This window comes from Crinia signifera, chromosome 19, assembly GCF_055691185.1.
Source record: "Crinia signifera chromosome 19, ASM5569118v1, whole genome shotgun sequence".
In the NCBI taxonomy this organism is placed as follows: Eukaryota; Metazoa; Chordata; class Amphibia; order Anura; family Myobatrachidae; genus Crinia; species Crinia signifera.
In genome coordinates, this window is record NC_139226.1 from 45,664,521 (window position 1) to 45,683,121 (window position 18,601).

The 18,601-nt window shown below is 42.3% G+C and overlaps 1 long non-coding RNA gene across 1 annotated transcript; it reads left to right on the forward strand.

Moving 5' to 3' along the window:
- The first annotated feature begins 13,773 nt into the window (after positions 1 to 13,773).
- LOC146041821 (uncharacterized) lies at positions 13,774 to 18,399 on the forward strand. Its single transcript, XR_014463609.1, has 2 exons — positions 13,774 to 13,893; positions 17,868 to 18,399. It is a non-coding gene; the product is annotated as an uncharacterized LOC146041821 (long non-coding RNA).
- Positions 18,400 to 18,601: the final 202 nt, after the last annotated feature.

Genomic DNA, 18,601 nt, shown 5'->3' on the forward strand with positions numbered 1-18,601 from the left:
CCACCCCCCAAGTATAAACATGAACCCGAAGTGCGGCGAGCCCGCGAGGGGCGGGGGTACGCGTCCTACGACCTTTTCATACCCCCACTATCCACGTCGGCGTGGAGTTGAGAATAGAAAGTGTGGTGAGCGCAGCGAGCCACCGAGCCCGAAGCGTGGCGAGCGGACGCGGATACCTGTGAAGCCCGCGAGGGGATGCGTATACCTGTGAAGGTATCCGGGTCCCCTCGCGGGGCTCGCTGCGCTCGCCACGCTTCGGGCTCGTTGGCTCGCTGCGCTCGCCACAGTTTCTATTCTCAACTCAGCGCCGACGTGGATAGTGGGGGTATGAAAAGGTCGTAGGACGCGTACCGCCGCCCCACGCGGGCTCGCTGCGCTCGCCACACTTCCGGTTCACGTTTATACTTGGGGGTGGCGTGGGGGTGCATTTAACCATTGTAACCACCCATTAGGGTGCTTATACAATTTATAATCGCATCGCATTGTATGGCATTGTATGCCATATACAATGGCATACAATTTTAAAATTGTATGCCATTGTATAACATCGGCCGATATCGCGGTGCATCGCATACCATCGCATGCGATATGGTCTGCGATGCGATGGGCGCCGTGCTAGTACACAAGTACCTATTATTATTTTCGGTGTCCTCTAAACGTGAAAACACATAGGGATCGAATCTGCATTGGATGCTGCTAAAAGCATTCAGTGTGCATTAGATTCAATTTCCATTCGATTTTGACTATATAGTCAAAAACAAATGTTATATCTAACCGTGTGTATATAGCATAATAATCCACATCCATGTTAAGAAGTCAGAGCTACAGTATGTACAAAGAGTAATACAAAAGTGATGAATGTAATTAAAATAATAAAGGAATAGGGTTAGTGGTGAGATTATTTGCAAGAAAGAAGTGTTAGCTAGAATGTGATATCATGCACCTGAGTAATATCAGTGAACTGATTGAGCGTCTGCCATTTTGCATTTCTGTTGGGAGAGGCATAATGGAGCCAGCATTAGGAGGAGGTGCTGGTCCTGACATGCCTTGACGTATGGCTTGGGGCTTACCCATGTTTTTGCATATATATATATATATATATATATATATATATATATATATATATATATATATATATATATATATATATATATATATATATATATATATATATATATGTAACAGGATCTCTGAATTCTACTACCATGTGGTTTTTAAATCTGTTACTAATATAATTTAGTTCATTGGCGAAAAAGGGTAGCTGTGGCTGCTGGGGGTCTGTGGGTCTATTGTGACTCCGTTGCCTGGACCTTCAGATACTTTTCTGCAGTCCCATCATGCCAGCCCCCATTGAAAATGTCCCTCCCAAAATGGCTGCAGCCTTACGGCAGTAATTAAAGATGAAGAGGAGGAGGCAGTCATTTTGGAATGGAGTTTTTATTGGGAAGAGGAGCGACAATCCCGTGGAGGAAGTTGTTAGCTACCGGGGATAATGGCACCTGGAGTCTGATAAATTCAGCAATTAAGCCGCCTCCGTACAGACCTACAGATGTTTGTTTTATGGGGGATAGCAGAATATATATCCAGGGGATATAAAAGCTAGGGCTATACGGCCTGATTCGGACCTGTTCGCTAGGCTGCATATACTCACAACCTAGTGAACAGATAAGCGATGCCGAACCGAACAACCGCCCCCCCCCCCCCACCGCCGAATCCCATCACTAGCATGTGAAGGGTTGTGTACAATAACACATCCCCTCACATGACTAAAAAAAGTCGGCCAAAACTGCGAAATACGGGACCGGCGCTGATGTCATTTGATCTCAATTGGCCGTCCCGTTCGGGCAATGCTAAGCCTGCGCTCCCAGGGAAACGCCCAACATTTTTTATGGGGACACCCATAAAACACTGGACGTTCCTCTGCTCCAGCACCACTGAAGCCGTTTCGTTTCCGAGGTTTGCACATGCGTATAAACTCTCATGTGTAAGCCCCAAACATCTGGGACGGGGCCTGAATCGGCCCCATACTACATTCCACGATAACTAGGTAGCACGCTGTACAAGCACCTGGTATGACATTATAGAGATGTTACCTGTACTCCGACAAAAAGGTGCCGACATGCCTAAAATCAAGTTGATAAAAGATTTATAGGACCTTTCACTCTCTAGATAAGCCTTTAGATCAGGCATTTCCAAACTATGGCCCTCCAGCTGTTGTGAAACTACACATCCCAGCATGCCTTGCCATAGTTTAAGCATTCCCTAATAGAAAAACTGTGGCAAGGCATGATGGGACATGTAGTTTCACAACAGCTGAATGGCCATCATTTGGACATGCCTGCTTTAGATGCTTACTGTATTAATTTCCAAAATCATTTTACTGATTTGTTCCTATTTCTAGTTTTAACATAAAATTATAGAAAACAGCCAGAACCTCTGTCTGTACTGAATGAACAAGCAGACGGGAAGACGTAGTCAAATAAACACAGAGCAAAATAAAACATATATTCACCAAAAAAAAAAAAAAACAACAACAACAACTTGGCAATATGAACGTAAGCCAGCAGACATGAGTCTGTGGTCCGACATCTTACTAATAGACCAACACAAACACCCGCTGACTGGTTTGTGGTTGGTCGGGGAACAATGATTGTGCTGGCTTTCCTCAGCCGGCGAAGTAAAAGTAATCCTGTCACCATCAGCCACAGCGAGGGGACATCTGCTTCATCAGGTTACGCTATCTATATCACGCTGTCACTCTGCTGCTGTCTGCTTCTGATTCCACTTCCGATTACTGACCAAATCACTGAAGAATACAGTAATGTACAGACATCAGGCAAGTATGTGTGGAGAAGGACAGTGGCTCTGGAACACTGACAGATTGTCTAGCCTAGTTCCATATGCCCAAGGACAATAATAGTATGACCATAACATTGCCAAGGGGACACGGCGGGGACAAGAAAGACAGTTGAATCACTGGTAGCCAGAAATATTCACATTTTTGTGGGAAATATGCATCAAAAACTTGTTATATTGTTACAGCTATGTGCAACTAAATGTGTGGGGGAGGTTTATCAGGGTATGGGTCACTGCGTCTACCAAATTAAGGTCGACATATATTGGGTCAACTACTGAAGGTCGACATGCAAAAAGTCTACAAGCATTAGGTCGACAATGGGAAGTTCGACAATAAAAAGGTCGTCATAGTTTTTTCACTTTTTTACCTGAATGTCAACACCGTCGACATGGACACCGAAAAAGTGCACCATGTCCCCTCGCATGGCTTGCTGCACTCACCGTGCTTCGGGCACACAAAAAAAATGTGAAAAACTAATTTCGACATTTTGACTGTCGACCTTCACATTGCCGACATAATGATTGTGTCAACATTTTGACCCTGTCGACCTTAGCCATGTCGGCTTTTTTATGTGTCAACCGAAGGCCTGTTGACCTTCAATGGTCGACCTAATGTATTTCAATCTTAATAGTGTCAACCCAACGACCGTATACCATTTATCAAAGCTTGGAGAGCTGTCAAGTTGAAAAAGTACCAACCAATCAGTTGCTTTCATTTCACAGGCTATGTTTGGACTGACAGAAGCTGATTGACTGATACTGCATCTTCCTCCCCAAGCTTTGATACATATCCCTCATAGATTTTTTTTGACCAGAAGATAATGGAGGAGTATTTTTGAAGATCCTGTAATTGCCTGACATGTATTTACTTGTTTTATTGATGATTTATTGATCTATTGGTCAGGCCCTAAAGAAGTATTTATAGATTTAATATTATTATTATTATTGTTTATTTATATGGTGTCACAAGGGTTCCGCAGTTCCTAACAATACATAAATGATCAAAAAACAAGAAAATAACGAGTTACAGACAAAGCAATTTATTCTAAGAAAAGCACATGAGGAGAGAGGGCCCTGCTCGCCAGAATTTGCATTCTAAAATAGCCAAACATAAAAATACAACAATCCCATAAAATGTGAAAGGGCCCCATGCGATGTAACCAGGGCGGGGGATTGGGCGGATGGCCCTACACTGCTGCAATACATCTTTACTGTAATTGTTGAGTGACAAGTGACCACAGATCTGTTGTGACATACACCACACATTAAACTAATTATTTCATTGTGACTGTAGCACCGGTTTTCCTTAACATATAATAATCCCAACGCTTTAACCGAAAGTCGTTACCCATGCCTACAGATACACGGGACAAAAATATTATTCTCCTTGGCAAAGTCATCAGACCTCAATCTCACTCCGCAAGTACCAATAAAACATACTTAGACCTCACATTGGTAATGACAGCAAGTGGAGCTAACCAGTTGCCTTCCCAGTCTTAGCTTTGTGCTGTATGTCTTCAAGTTGCAGAGCAAACAGATGTGAAGTGAATATGTCTGCAGAACCAAGCATGGTCTCGTCTTCTTGGGCCCCAAGTTTAGGTAATCCACTCCTGAGATAAATAGATCAGATCTGATTCAGACCTGTTCTCTACGCTGCGTATATTAGCAGCCTAATGAGCAGGTAAACGCTGCCCATCGCCCCTCTGAACACCCCACCGCTCCCCCCCGAATCCCCTCACGAGCATGCGAATCACCCCCAGAATGTCAATTCACAAATAGCCTGCTAGATGCAAAGCTCTGGTTGCGTGTCTCATCCACACTCATTACTCGCTCCCATTCCCGATTGCAGGACTTTCTTCGGGCTGCACCCACTCTGTGGAATGCCCTCCCAAGCACAATAAGACTCTCCTCCAGTCTCCAAACCTATAAGCGTTCCCTGAAAACTCATCTCTTCAGGCAAGCTTATCAAATTCCAGAACCAGACATGGAACCTTGCATTCTGGTGGAATCGCAATAAAGAATACAGTATCTATCCTTATGTATCAATACCTATTTCCCTATAGATTGTAAGCTTGCGAGCAGGGCCCTCCTACCTTTGACTGTCTGTAAATACCCTGTTCGTTGTATCACTGTCTCCTTTTGTAAAGCGCAACGGAATATGCTGCGCTATATAAGAAACTGTTAATAAATAATAAATAAAATAAATAAAAAAGAGCCAATCAACCTCTAATGCATGTTCAGCAGGGGAATTCCTCAGGCATGCATGCTTTTATAAACAAACACAATTTCCTTAGCATAAATCACCATAACGTTCCAAACAGCAGAAACATAGCTCTAAATATTTGAACTGCTAGACTCCCACCTACAGTGTAAACAGCTCTGCCAGAGAGGGAGATCCCAACATGGCCTCAGTGACTTGGAGAGAAAGGTCCTCATTTTATGCCAGCCGTATAATTAGTGGCAGGACGGTTTAAGTGCAGGATTCCGCCAGTCCCCAAATTACCACAAAGACTTGGAGACAAAACTCAACCTCTCATCATTCCCAGTTTGAGGTATAAAGAGATTATAAAACAGCTGTTGATCATTCTCTTATATTTTTGAAAACAAAACATAGTTTGCACACAGTGGGGAAGTTCGGTACACAGCGGACTGGCAGCCGAGCTTATAACTAGTTATTTACTGATTTATGTTCTCTGCCCAATCCTTGCTGACAAATATCAACGACTGAGTCAGTGACTAGCTAATTAGACGGTGGTGGAAGCTGACTGCTGTATTGCTGCATCACACAAAATATTCATGGAGGGATTTGCTAAAGTGTGGTTTCATTCAACTGCAGTTTTTCAAATTTGATGTGTGGTTTACTACAGGTGAAATAGCATAATTCCAAATGTTATAAAGCTGGGTACATACTAGGTGATTTATCGCCAACTCAAGCAGTGTCATAAGTTCATCCCAGTGGCCCGGTGGCAAGATAAATATTGGCGCCCCACACACACACACACACACACAAAGCACCTTATATAAATATATGTGTGTATGTATGTTACTAATTCAAACTTGCAGGGAAGGAGAGGTGCCCCCTTGGGTGCAGGAGCCCGGTGGCAGATGACTCCATTGCCTCAAAGAGTTACGCCTCTGAACTCAAGCAAAGGGAAGAAAAATCATGGGTACAGTATGTTGCCGGGTATCTACACAAACATATCTGTCTGGTGGGTATCCAGACTAATGTCTCACATTGCAGACTCTCTTAATCCAATGCTGTCTGTACTAATTAACCTGTCAAAAAGAGTAAATAGTAAAATAAAGTAAAACCCATTGCCTAGGCAGTATAAGTCCAATGCTGGTTAGTTCTAGGCCACTCATTATACCTGTCACACATGACTATAGTGCTATAGGTGAAGATTTGCTAAAAAATAAAAATGTAAAAAGATGGTTTTGCCATTAGCAACCAAATTCTAGGTATCACTTCTATATTGTATACACCTGCCACCTAATTACCCCCCCCCCCCTTCTCTCCCCCCACTAGGCAGAGTCAGGGCCAGTGGCAGGGTTTTTGGTACCCCCATGCAAACTCTAATGCTTTTCTGCTAGAATTACTGTGCCAGGACCAAGGCAGAGCTAAACTAGTTCCTTCTCACCATTAGAGGTGGTGGAACTCAGTTCCACCCCCCCCCCCCTCCCTTTAACCCCTGATTGCATCGTAGAAAATGATTGGCAGAATATTAATGGTTGCTATGGATAACACTGTTGTGAATTATGTCTGCGCAGGTGTTGTTATTTTGGAAGTGAAATAGGCACACACCTGTGCATGACTCAAACTATGAACAGCCCAGATATTTAACCACTGGTGTTGCTTTATTGAATTATAACAGGCACGGCTGTACTCACTGTTGTATACACACTGTATCTCTTGCATTGAAGCAACAAGGCAGTGAGGTTCTATACAGCTCTCCAGCTGCAGATACTGTGCAGGATTGCCGGATTAGCTTCATGCAAGTAATATCTGGGGTCTCTCCAGTACTAAAGTTGTAAAGTGCAACTGAATATGCTGCACACTATAAGAAATAGTTAATATTATTAATAAAAATTATTTAGTGACACAACTATAGTCTCTCTGTACTTAAGAATGATCTATAAGATCGCTGCAGCACTTGTCCAATATATCAGATTGGGGGACAGCCCTCCCTGGGTCATAGAGCCCACCATGTACTGTATGCACTGTGGGGATTAAATGGAGCTCACCGCTTTCCAACAAACACAACCAGTTTTATTTTTCCAGAAGCTTTAGAAAATCTACCCCCGAGATATTTACTGAACTCCAATGGCACAGTTACACACTTGAATATGGTAACAGGAGATGAGCAATCCAGGTTAATGGGCATAGGTTATGTACAGTAGCTGTCACAGCCAGGCAGACTAGGATAGGATAGCGTAGTTGTAAAAAATGTTAAGAAGTCCACTGCACAGTGAGAGGCAGATAATGATAGACAAGAATTAGGCAAAGCATAATCTGGTCACAGGTACAGTAGGCAGTGAGGAAGGTAATAGCAGACCAATGATAAAGCCAAGTACAGTAGCTGAGCTGGGTCAGTAGACAGTTCAGACAAGGATCAGACAAGGGGACAGTCAACAAAAAAAGCCAGAAGTCATTAAGTGGAATCACAAAATTTGCTCAGTGTGCATAGATGTAGATAGTTACACAGAGCAATCACCTAGCACTGACTGCTAATGTAGTAGGCAAGTACACATTTCACAGTATGCAGAGATCCAAGCACAGATGGTTTGGTTGGCTGCACATGTGCAATTCGATTCTAACTATTCTTAACTTGCCGGAAATGTCTGTAAAAGTCAGTCAACCATACTGACTGACACTTAGGGCGGTATTCAATACCCCGCCGCTATTCCCGACAGCATTGAACAGGGATCTTGGCAGAACAGGCCCGACTTTACAAGCAGTTGGGCCCATTCTGAGAAAGAGACAATGGCTCTCGGGCTAGCCTGACAGCCATGATGCTAGATTGACTGTAGAGGCATCCCAACAAATATACTTGACCATGGCAATACCACTGTCAAACAGATACCATAGCATATTGGTTTACCATTAAGACAGTATATACTGATAGCCCATGAGAGCAAGAGACCCTGCTTATGCTCCCAAATAAAAGGGGGCAGTGGCTGTCCTAGAACCCACCAAGCACCCTCCTCAGTTAAGGCCCCGGGTAAATAGTAAACCACTATCCACCTGCCCCTCTCCCCCTCTCCCCGACGTCGGGATCCAGACTGTCAAAACACCAACAGCTGGGTTCACGACGGCCACCTGCTATATTCCCTTGTGGGGGTCCACGACCCCCATAGAGGGAGAATAGAATAGGTGGCTCGTGTAGCGAGCCACCGTGCCCGCAGCGTGGCGAGCACAGCGAGGCCCGCAAGGGGCTTTGTTGCACTCACCATGCTGTCTGATTCCGGGCAGTCGGGCTAATGACTGTCGGGATCCCGACTGTTGGACCCCTGTACCACACCTCCCAGGACACCTGCCAGAGCTTGATTAAAGGTCTCATGGACCAAGGACTGAGAAGCAGAGGGGGTAAGGCCAGTGCCGTATACAAATTTCCACCCTGTATCAATGTCTGCCTAAATATGTAAAAGTACAAAAATGACATCACTTTTATTGTGGTAATACATATACCGTACAATATTATATCTAAATAGATTTATATTAAGAAGAAAAACTATCCTATTGGCACCGGTTTTGCCAAATAACAAAATTATTGTATTTGTTTCGATATTGTGTCTATAGACTCTGAGACCAAGTATATTTTATCAAAGCAGTTGGCCCAAGACTGTTGCTATAAATATTGGTTTCCTTTTTTCTGCCCTGGGAGTTTTGGCTCTTTATGTTTAGGTTGAGTAGTTGGCTGGGAGCTGGAGCAGTCTGACTCACTGGATTGGCACTGGGTCGGATTGTCTGGCAATTGCCGGGTGGGAGGGAGGCGATAGACTTGACTGAAAGTTCTCCAGAAATGTTTGAATTGAGCATAAAGAGACTTGAGTGAGTGATAACTATCTAATCTCATGGCATCTGTGTTATCCCCAGCAGAAGTGTTATAGGCAGTTTGATATGATTAGATTTGTAGCATCTGTATTAGGTCATTAATGATAAGTCTCGAACTATAAAGGTTACAAAGAGCAAGTTCAAGTGTTCTCCACTAGACGGCAGTAAATGCCAAGTGCTGATATTTCAGTGAGTAAAATGCAATAAAAAGAAATTATTAGCAACGTTAATATCAAGGATGCAGTTATGGTAGCTTGTAATACGCAAGATTAAAGAATACATAATTAGTAGTGTTTCTATCAGTGGCCTGAATTAAAGGAAAATGTATATTCCCTTTTGATGCCAATAAATGTTCAGTCTTTGATACAATCGGGGAAAACGAATGCGTATGTAGCAGCTGTCACCAAGAATCTTACGGTAATTTTGTGCACTCGCAATGAATCTGACATGCCTGCTGGGGACTTTGAAGGATGATGCGATCCCAGGAGAGACTCTGGGGCATGGGGTGATCCCAGGAGAGACTCTGGGGCATGGGGTGGTCCCAGGAGAGACTCTGGGGCATGGGGTGATCCCAGGAGAGACTCTGGGGCATGGGGTGATCCCAGGAGAGACTCTGGGGCATGGGGTGATCCCAGGAGAGACTCTGGGGCATAGGGTGATCCCAGGAGAGACTCTGGGGCTTTGGGCACCCCAGGAGAGACTGAGGGTTGGGGCGATCCCAGGAGAGACTCTGTGGGTTGGGGCGGTCCCAGTAGAGACTCTGGGGGATGGGGCAATCCTAGGAAAGACTCTAGTTCAGCCCTATCTGCACCATCTGCCCTTCACATTTCTACCCTTCCTATCTCTGTACCATTATCTCTGCTTTTCCCATCTCTGCGTCATCTTCTCTGCCCTTCTTATCTCTGCACTATCCCCTCTGCCATTCCCACCTCTGCAACTTATTCATCTGTTTTCCCCAGCTTCTCATCCCTTCCCATCTCTGCATCATCTTTTTTGCACTGCCCCTATCTGCACAAATTGCCCTTTCTAACACTGCACCATAAGCCCCTCTACATCATCTTCCCTGCCCTTCCTCTGTCTTCCCTAGCTTCTCTGCCCTTCCCAGCTCTGCATCACTTTCTTTGTCCTTCCCCTATCTGGTCCATCTTTCCTTCTCCTTTCTGCCCCCTCTGCTCTGCCCTTCCCACTATTGCAACATCTTCCCTGCCCTTCTTGTTTGCGCCACCTTCTCTGCCCTTCCCATCTCTGCAGCATCTTATTTGCTCTTCCCCTATCTGCACCATCTGCTTTTTCTATCTCTGTACCATCTGCCCTTCTCACCTCTACACCATCTTCCCTGCCCTTCCTCTGTCTTCCCCTAGCTTCTCTGCCCTTCAGAGCTCTGCATCACCTTCTTAGTCCTTCCCCTATCTGCACCATCTTTCCTTTTCATTTCTGCCCCCTTTGCTCTGCCCTTCCCACTTCTGCCACATCTTCCCTGCCCTTCTTGTTTTCGCCAGCTTCTCTGCCCTTCCCATCTCTGCACCATCGTATTTGCACTTCCCCTATCTGCACCATCTGCCCTTTCCAACTCTGTACCATCTGCCCTTCTCATCTCTACACAATCTTCCCTGCTATTTCTCTGTCTGCCCCAGCTTCTCTGCCCTTCCCAGCTCTGCACCATCTCCTTTGTCCTTTCACTATCTGCACCATCTGCCCTTCTCTTTCCTGCCCCATCTTATCTGCCCTTCCTCTTACTGCACCATTTTCTCTGCCCTTCCCTGTCTTTCTTCTGTCTTTCCCAGCTTCTCTGTCCTTCCCCTGTCTTCACCATGCATATTTAGCCACCTTCCCGTCACCACTCAGGGATGCTAATCACTTTTCTGCTGCATTTCTGATACCATCTGTGCCCAACCACAACAGCACTTAAGTCATCACTCAATGAACATTGCATATTGATTGGTGCAACTCAGAAGCCATAGCACTGTCATACAAGTGGTTTGATGATGATTTTATCACAACCACCTCTCTTTCTATGGCGAGTCTTCCTGGCGAACATTTTTAAAAACTCAGCTTCTAGAATCTCGTGTTCAGTTCTCTTAAATAATGTAAATATATTACATAATCAGAATGGTAATTTGTAATACGGTGGTTTTTAAAATGTCAGTGATTTTCTTGTGGTTTGACCATTACTGAGTCCACATATTAAAAATCACCCCAAAAAAAAAAGAACACATTGCCAAATTTGCAGCTTGATAAATCTTCTCTGTTGGCTTCATTTGTGAAATTGAAAGAAGAGAAGATGGATGTAGGAAAGTAATTGAACTGCTTCATAATTAATAATATCAATCTTTTCCGGAAGCAAGGTCTTGGGCAGTTATGGGTGACAGAGTGGTTGTTCTGCAGCGAAAAGCAAAAATGTAACCGTAAGGATTTTTAGGAATGGAGGCTGGAGAAGATTTGTTTAGTAGCATCTGGAGCATTTCAGCAGAAATGTTAAATAACAAACGACTTTGGGATTTCATCTCAGGCATAAGACTATTACAGAAGACATTCTACATTGTGGGAGAGATTTTGATGGCATTTTCTCAGATAAAGTTAAAGGAGACACAGAGAAGACAGAGTAGTTGGAAGCACTTGGTCATGGATCATTTCTGTGGTGGGATTATGGTGTGGGTAATTATAGTCCAGTGATCGGCACTCTCACCAAATACCTTGGAGATGGTTAGTCTTGGAAAGCAAGCAATGGGCATCCAACGTGCAATAACGGCACTTTTGCAGACAGTATAATTCTGCACTCAGAGAGAGTTGTGAGTGAAAAAAGTGAGAGAGATAAAAGGAGTGATAAAACAATCAATCTCAACAATGTCTAATATTGTGAGGGCACTCCCATTCAGCAAAGTATATTGTCAATGTCTCATCAGTGACTACAAAACAATGGAGGCTATACACTGTGGATGCAAACTGATAGACTGTAGAAAACGAAGTGCATTTATTTATATAGATCTATATATTGTGTGAGTTTCGGGGACCATATCCCCTTCCTCAAGACATGTCTTCAGGGAGCGGATACGGTCCCGGAAACGTTACAATAATTGCACTTGCCCTTTTTGCTTAAGTCTCATGAGTGCCACCTACCTCTCTGCTATGGTATACTGGGGTTGCCACTCCTGAAGGAGACCACCAATGCAATCACCCGTTATGGGGTCACCAGAATGACGAGAATCCTGCTAATTAGTCGAGGGGCTTAGATAGACCCAGACCTGCTTCTTGCAGGGTTTTCAAACTTGCTGATGCCTTCACCTATGTGCAGATCAGGCTCCTTCACATTCTCCACCAGGTTGTATCAATGGCAGGGGTACAGGTACCATCTCAAAGGTTATTTGTCAGTTTGCGGCAGCTCTGAGATCATAAAAATCAATGGCTTTGGTGCATCTGTCCTATGACAGTTTTACTGTGCAAAAACAGGAAACAAATCACAAAATAAACTCCTTGTCTGGCACTAACTATCCATAGGATACTCCTAACTCACTAAGAAAAAAAAACAAGCAGTTTTTAACCAGGCACAGCTCCATAGATTTCCAGCCAGATTGATATTTAATATAATTCAGTAATTTTTATTAGCTTTAATAATTACAAACCAAAGTAAAGGACATGGGCATATTGATTTAGGCGATGCAAATACGAATAAAAGATATCGAACAATTTCAGAAGGAAATACACAAAAGAACATATATCACTCTCCATTTTATCACATTGCAAGTCTTATACCCCTTTCAGACTCGCAGAGCCGGGTCATACCCGGGAATGTGTTCCCGGATGCTTAAAGGGACTCTACCCGGGAATGTACCCTTTCACACTGCACTAGACCTGGGATCGACCCGGGACAGCCCCATTCACAATGATCCCGGGAAATTCCTGCAAATACATAAGCATTTGTGAGCCCAAGAAAGCTCCAATAGGCAGCTCTTTTAAAGTCCCGTGTACCCAATCTCATGTACAGGACCATTCACACTGACCGCATCCCGGGTCGGGTCGGGTCAGGACCTGGGTAGAAATCGGGATATTCTTTCAAGACCCTTTCACACTGAGCTAAATCCCGGGTTGATGTGCGTTCACAGGGCCACAATTCAAAGGCAATACTCACCTTACCACCTGGTAACCTGGGATTTAGGTCTGAATATTGCTGCCTGCTGAGGACAACAGTCAGGTAATCAGCAGCACCTGTCAATTTGTCTTAAACCTGATGGAAGTGGTTCTTCCGAGTTCTTACTATATATGCACACTTGAAACCATTGTCCGTCTCACCAGTGAAGCTTACAACAGCCCAATGGGAGCTGCAGTTTCTCCATCTATAGCCACCAAAGCGACTTTCACCGGCCCACCTGCGACATTCCCATAACACGCCCACAAGACGATCTTTCTTTGCACACTAAGGGGTAGATTCATCAAGCTCGGTGAAGTGGTAAAGTGTCTGGTTTTTATCACCGGCCAATCAGCTCCTACATGTGAAGTTACAGGCTTGGTTTGAAAAATGACAGGTAGGAGCTGATTGGACGGTGATAAAAACCAGACACTTTGTCACTTCACCAAGCTTAATAAATCTACTCCTAAGGTTCCTCCCTACCGCAGCCCAATTCATTTTGTTATTAATTTCTCCTTGCACAATGTCATTCTGTACGGACACAATCACGACTCTGGGTAGAACTTGCACTATTGTTACAAATCGCTCAACTAACGTACGTCCTCCTCTGAATCAAGCCTCAGGGAATCATTAACAAAGTACTGTCCAAACAATGGCCTTTGCTTCAGTTGGACTCTTTTTTATTACAACACACATATAAACCTATAAACATTTGTAAAAGAGCCAGAACATTTAAACATTACCTGACACAGAGCTTTTTAGAGAGTGGTAATGAATCACCTACAGTTTAATGGTGGAAGGATACAGAAGGCTTTCCTGCTTCTAATCATTATAAGGACTTTATTACCGCAAAGAAAATATGGTATGTAACAAGCAAGAGAATAAATATATCATTTGTCATGAGTTTCAATGCCACCTTTGTGGTTAATTTACTCTTTTTTAATATGTGGGGAAAAAATGAAAAGGTAATTAAAGATTTGCATTTGGGAATGTATAGGTATCATTACGCAGAAAGTCAAAAATGATGGTGTCCCAAGACACATTAAAATAATAATTTGTATCCAGAAACCATAGATTTAAAGCAACGTAACATATAAACTTCAATATAACGGGAAGTTTCCCCTTGTTAATGATATTTAGCCGTTCCAACAAAATCCGACTAATTATTTCAGGAATCTGACCCTTTGAGGTTATGTTTTTATTTAAAAATTGTAAATTCATAGTAAAAGTTAGCAATTTTATAGTTACAGTATATTTCTATATAAACATTTTATATTAATGAATACAATATTTTTTATCTAAGAATGTTATGGATATGTTAACCCTTTCAGGTCCAATGTCTAGTCAGGCTCAACAGCCCTAGCACTAATAACAGATCCACCGGTGAGCCACTTTAAAATAAGAACATTAACATCATTCAACATTCAATGTAGACCATTTTTGAATAAATTTAAAAAAAAATTACAATTCATTTAAAAATTTGAACCAAACTGTTTGAATTGCAAAAAAATTTGGACTGCATAGGGTTAAGGGCCTGTTTAACCAATAGGATGATTAGGCAGCAGCTTGGAGAGATGATGATGATGATGATGATAGACATTTACAGTTTTATTTTATTTTTTTAAACGATGATCTTGCCCTAATCTAAACTCATATCGGCATTCATAGTCTAAGCTTGTTGCAACAAACGCAACATAGAGGCTGGTTCTCCCCATTGTTAGTGGAAAACCTGAAGGTACGTATCCCCCATTGTAGTGGTAACTAGCACCAGCGTAGTAATAACACAGCTAAATAACCTGTGTGAATCACACCTGCAAAAAATATGCCCCACTAGGAAAAAGAAGTTTTATTCTGAATAGCAATAGGGTTCATCCAAAAATCTTCATGACCAGGACAGTCACACAAGGAAAAATATTACAATAGATTCCCCCCAGCAACCAAGAGGCATCAGCAATATGTCTTAGGGGTAAATCTACTAAAATGGGAGTTCTATTACAGATGGGAGGTTGCCCATAGCAACTAATTCGATTCTATTTCTTAATTATTTAGTACCATCTAGAAGATAATAGATAGAATCTGATTGGTTGCTATGGGCAACATCTCATCAGTAATAGAACTCCCATCTTAGTAAAATTACCCCTTAGATGGGACCAACATTTGGAGGGCTTGCTGGCTCTTGTAATTCCATTTGGAGGATGTAGGTGTGCGTCCAGGTGGGTTGGCTATCAATTTAGATATATTTTTGTATGTGCCATTATCATGTAGAATAACAACAAGCAAATACATGGCCTAGAGTGGGTGCTATTATGATGTGGCATTAGGGACCACTTGTATCAGAGAAGCCTTGCTGAAATCTGGTGGCTTAACCATATATTTGCAAATATACTGTATGCAACTGAGATCTCTGAATTTTCAAGCTCATGGAGTAGTCTTATTACCTGGGCCGGATTAAGGGCCTTATGGGCCTGGAGCTGAAAATGTTAAAGGGCCAATTAGGAAAAGTGGAGGATGTGAGGCCAATGTAGACATGTAGGCATGTAGTTCACATACCGTATAAGCCCCAATTTCTCCCTAATGATATCAAAGTATAAATTGCATAAATGTGTAAAATAGGAATGGTGATGGGCCTATTTTTATCTGGAGTGCCATAGATCAAAGTGATCATCTATGTTTATTGTTATAGATATAAAATAAAATCAAAAACATACATATGATTTTAATTACACAAAAAAAATGTAATCAAAAAAATCATTGTACATTTCTATATATACAGTAATTTACAAAGGATTATTGAAGATTACATTAACATCACTACAGGTTTATTATAGGCAAAAACAAAGAGAATAGATTTTGGCCGGTACCTTGTCATACTAAGTCAGTGGTTCCCACCTGGGGTACTAGTACCCCTGGGGGTACTCTTCAGACCAGTTGGGGGTACTTGAAAATAATATTGGTAATGGCGGACGATGAAAAGGGTCTTTTGATGGCTGAAGAAGACCCATTGCCATGGAGACAAACCATGTTGTGTCATATGCCTGACCAGCAATCCACTGGGAGCTTCCCATGCTGCCCTCAGACATCAGCCTTCATCTGCCCAGCACTGACAAAGGTGGAGGAAGCAGCGGCATTAATCCTACCAGTGTTAGCGGGAATCCTGGAGATAATACACAACCAGTGTCTAGACACAGAAGGGCATGATTCCTGGCTGTATACTACTCCTCCGCTCCTCCTTAATATAAGGACATGCATAAGGATCTGCATACCGCTAAGAACTGTCCATATTTCAAAATGAGAGGAGGGGGTACTTATCAATGAAAAGCCTAATCAAGGGGTACGGGAGAGAAAAAAGGTTGGGAACCACTGTACTAAGACATGGGATATTTGAGGGTGATACAGAAAACTTTATATGGCTGCATATGCAAAAGAAATCATAAAGATTATATTTCATTTATTAAGAACTTAATTGATATAATATATATATATCAATATATCAATATATACAGCATAAACACTCATTGCCAGAAAAATGGCTGCTGTTTCCATGGTTAATGGCATTACTAGGTCACCGTTTCCTGGTTGTCATACTTCTTACACATTGCCAACAAAATGGCTGGCATTGTCATTGTTATGACTGTTGTTAGGCAACCGTTTCCTGGTTGCCATACTTGTTACACATTGCCAACAAAATGGCTGGCATTGCCACGGTTATGGCTGTTGTTAGGCAACAGTTTCCTGGTTGGTATTTAATAGATCTTGTAAACAACCTTGATCATGGCACCACAAACATTTTTATGTCACACGTTTATTATACATGTTTTCTGTTTGTAGGAATATGATTATGTTGGAGGTAAAGCACAGAGCTGACCTAATGCTCAGCCATATGTAACGGCCTGTTCACATTGTCACTTTAGCCCAGGTTATTGACAGATTAACCTGGGATGCATCTTGGTTCCAAAAACAGAACTCAAATCTAGTTATTTGGGAATCCAACCTAAATCGTTTGAAAAGTTGGTCCAGGAAAGGACCTGGGTTAAGAGGCAGTGTGAATGGATAACCCAGGTCATTCAAGAACTGCATTCCGAGTGCTTGAAGATGGCTTAATCACCAAGTACTCGTGTGCAGAGTAAAGGGTTCCAATCAAGAAATAACTGGGTCTGATCTGGATTAGAACCATGTTTCAAAACCTGGTCCAGACCCACCATATTGGTGTGAAAAGAGTATAACTGACCCTAACCCACAAGCCATGTTATTATAAACACAAGTAATGCCTATAAATTCTTATAAAAAAAGGTGCCTATCACATATATCAGCCGATGCCTCATTCATGAAGCTGAAAACTATTTTGGTTATTTACATTTTGTTTTGGATACCGTTTAATTAATGTATTGTGAAGGACAGAATCAGACACATTTTAAACTGTAAATTAAAGTGATGTCATAAACAAGTAAATGGCCAATTACTCTATTCAGTTCGAAAGAACATCAGTGCCAACTATTCTTTTGCCTAAATAGCTAAATTAAAATTTCTTGAACAGTTTGACCCCCAGCCTACACATTAGCGAAACGTTTGTGCATATTTGTTAGAAGTATCCATCCCTAGAACTGAATCCAAAATAATCAGCCTGGGGGGTAAGAACCATGAGAAAGTTATAGTAGCTGTAAGGCGGCTTTTGATTTCTCAAGCGTCTAGGCCCCGTAGATATATTTATGTTATAAAGGGGATTTTTTCACATTTTTATTATGTTGGCTTCTTTATCTGTAAACAATCTGCACACATTTATCTTGTTCGGTCATACCATGAATTTTCTTTTGCTTTTTAACCCTACCAACGTTTAAGCACAACGGAATGAAAAGAGTGAATTGAGATGGAAAAATGAATGGAATCCAGAAACCGCAATGTTTTGTTAAAGTAAATCCTTGGGGAACTGACATCATGTCCAAGGTATACATGCTATTGTTTCCCAAGACCAAAGACACCGTCATCGCAATCCATTGGATGGAAACATTCTCCAATAGCTTTCACGGATTGGGCTGTTGTTATTTGAAAGGGAGGAATTTGCTGAGGGCAGAAAAGGTCAGGCGTCTGCGAACATAGACGGCAAAGACTAGTTCTCTATAGACTTCTATAGACTCTGCTGCCTGATGATAATCACTTGGAAATGTGAAGGGTGGAAACTGGTTTAGAGGTAAATGATTTTCAAAGATGACTTTTGATGATGGTCATCAAAACTTCCTATGATCTCCTGCAGACAAGAACCACCCAGACATGTTGTATTAAGGTTGCAAAGGAAAAGTTTACAGTTATGCGTAATGCTTGACTGTCAGAATAATTATGTTGGTCTATTAAAAGTAAGAGGTTTAATACATAGCATAGTTATGCACTAATATTATTTTATGTTGTACTCAGGTGTTCCTACATTTAAGGAAGTGTGATTCAACCTACTGTACATGGGTTCTTGATTCATGGCGTGAAGCTTCCAAAAATTGACCTTCACAAAGTCCAACAGACTACAAAAAAATCTATGAAATAATAATAATAAATAAGAAACTAATCTGTTAGTCACCGGGGCC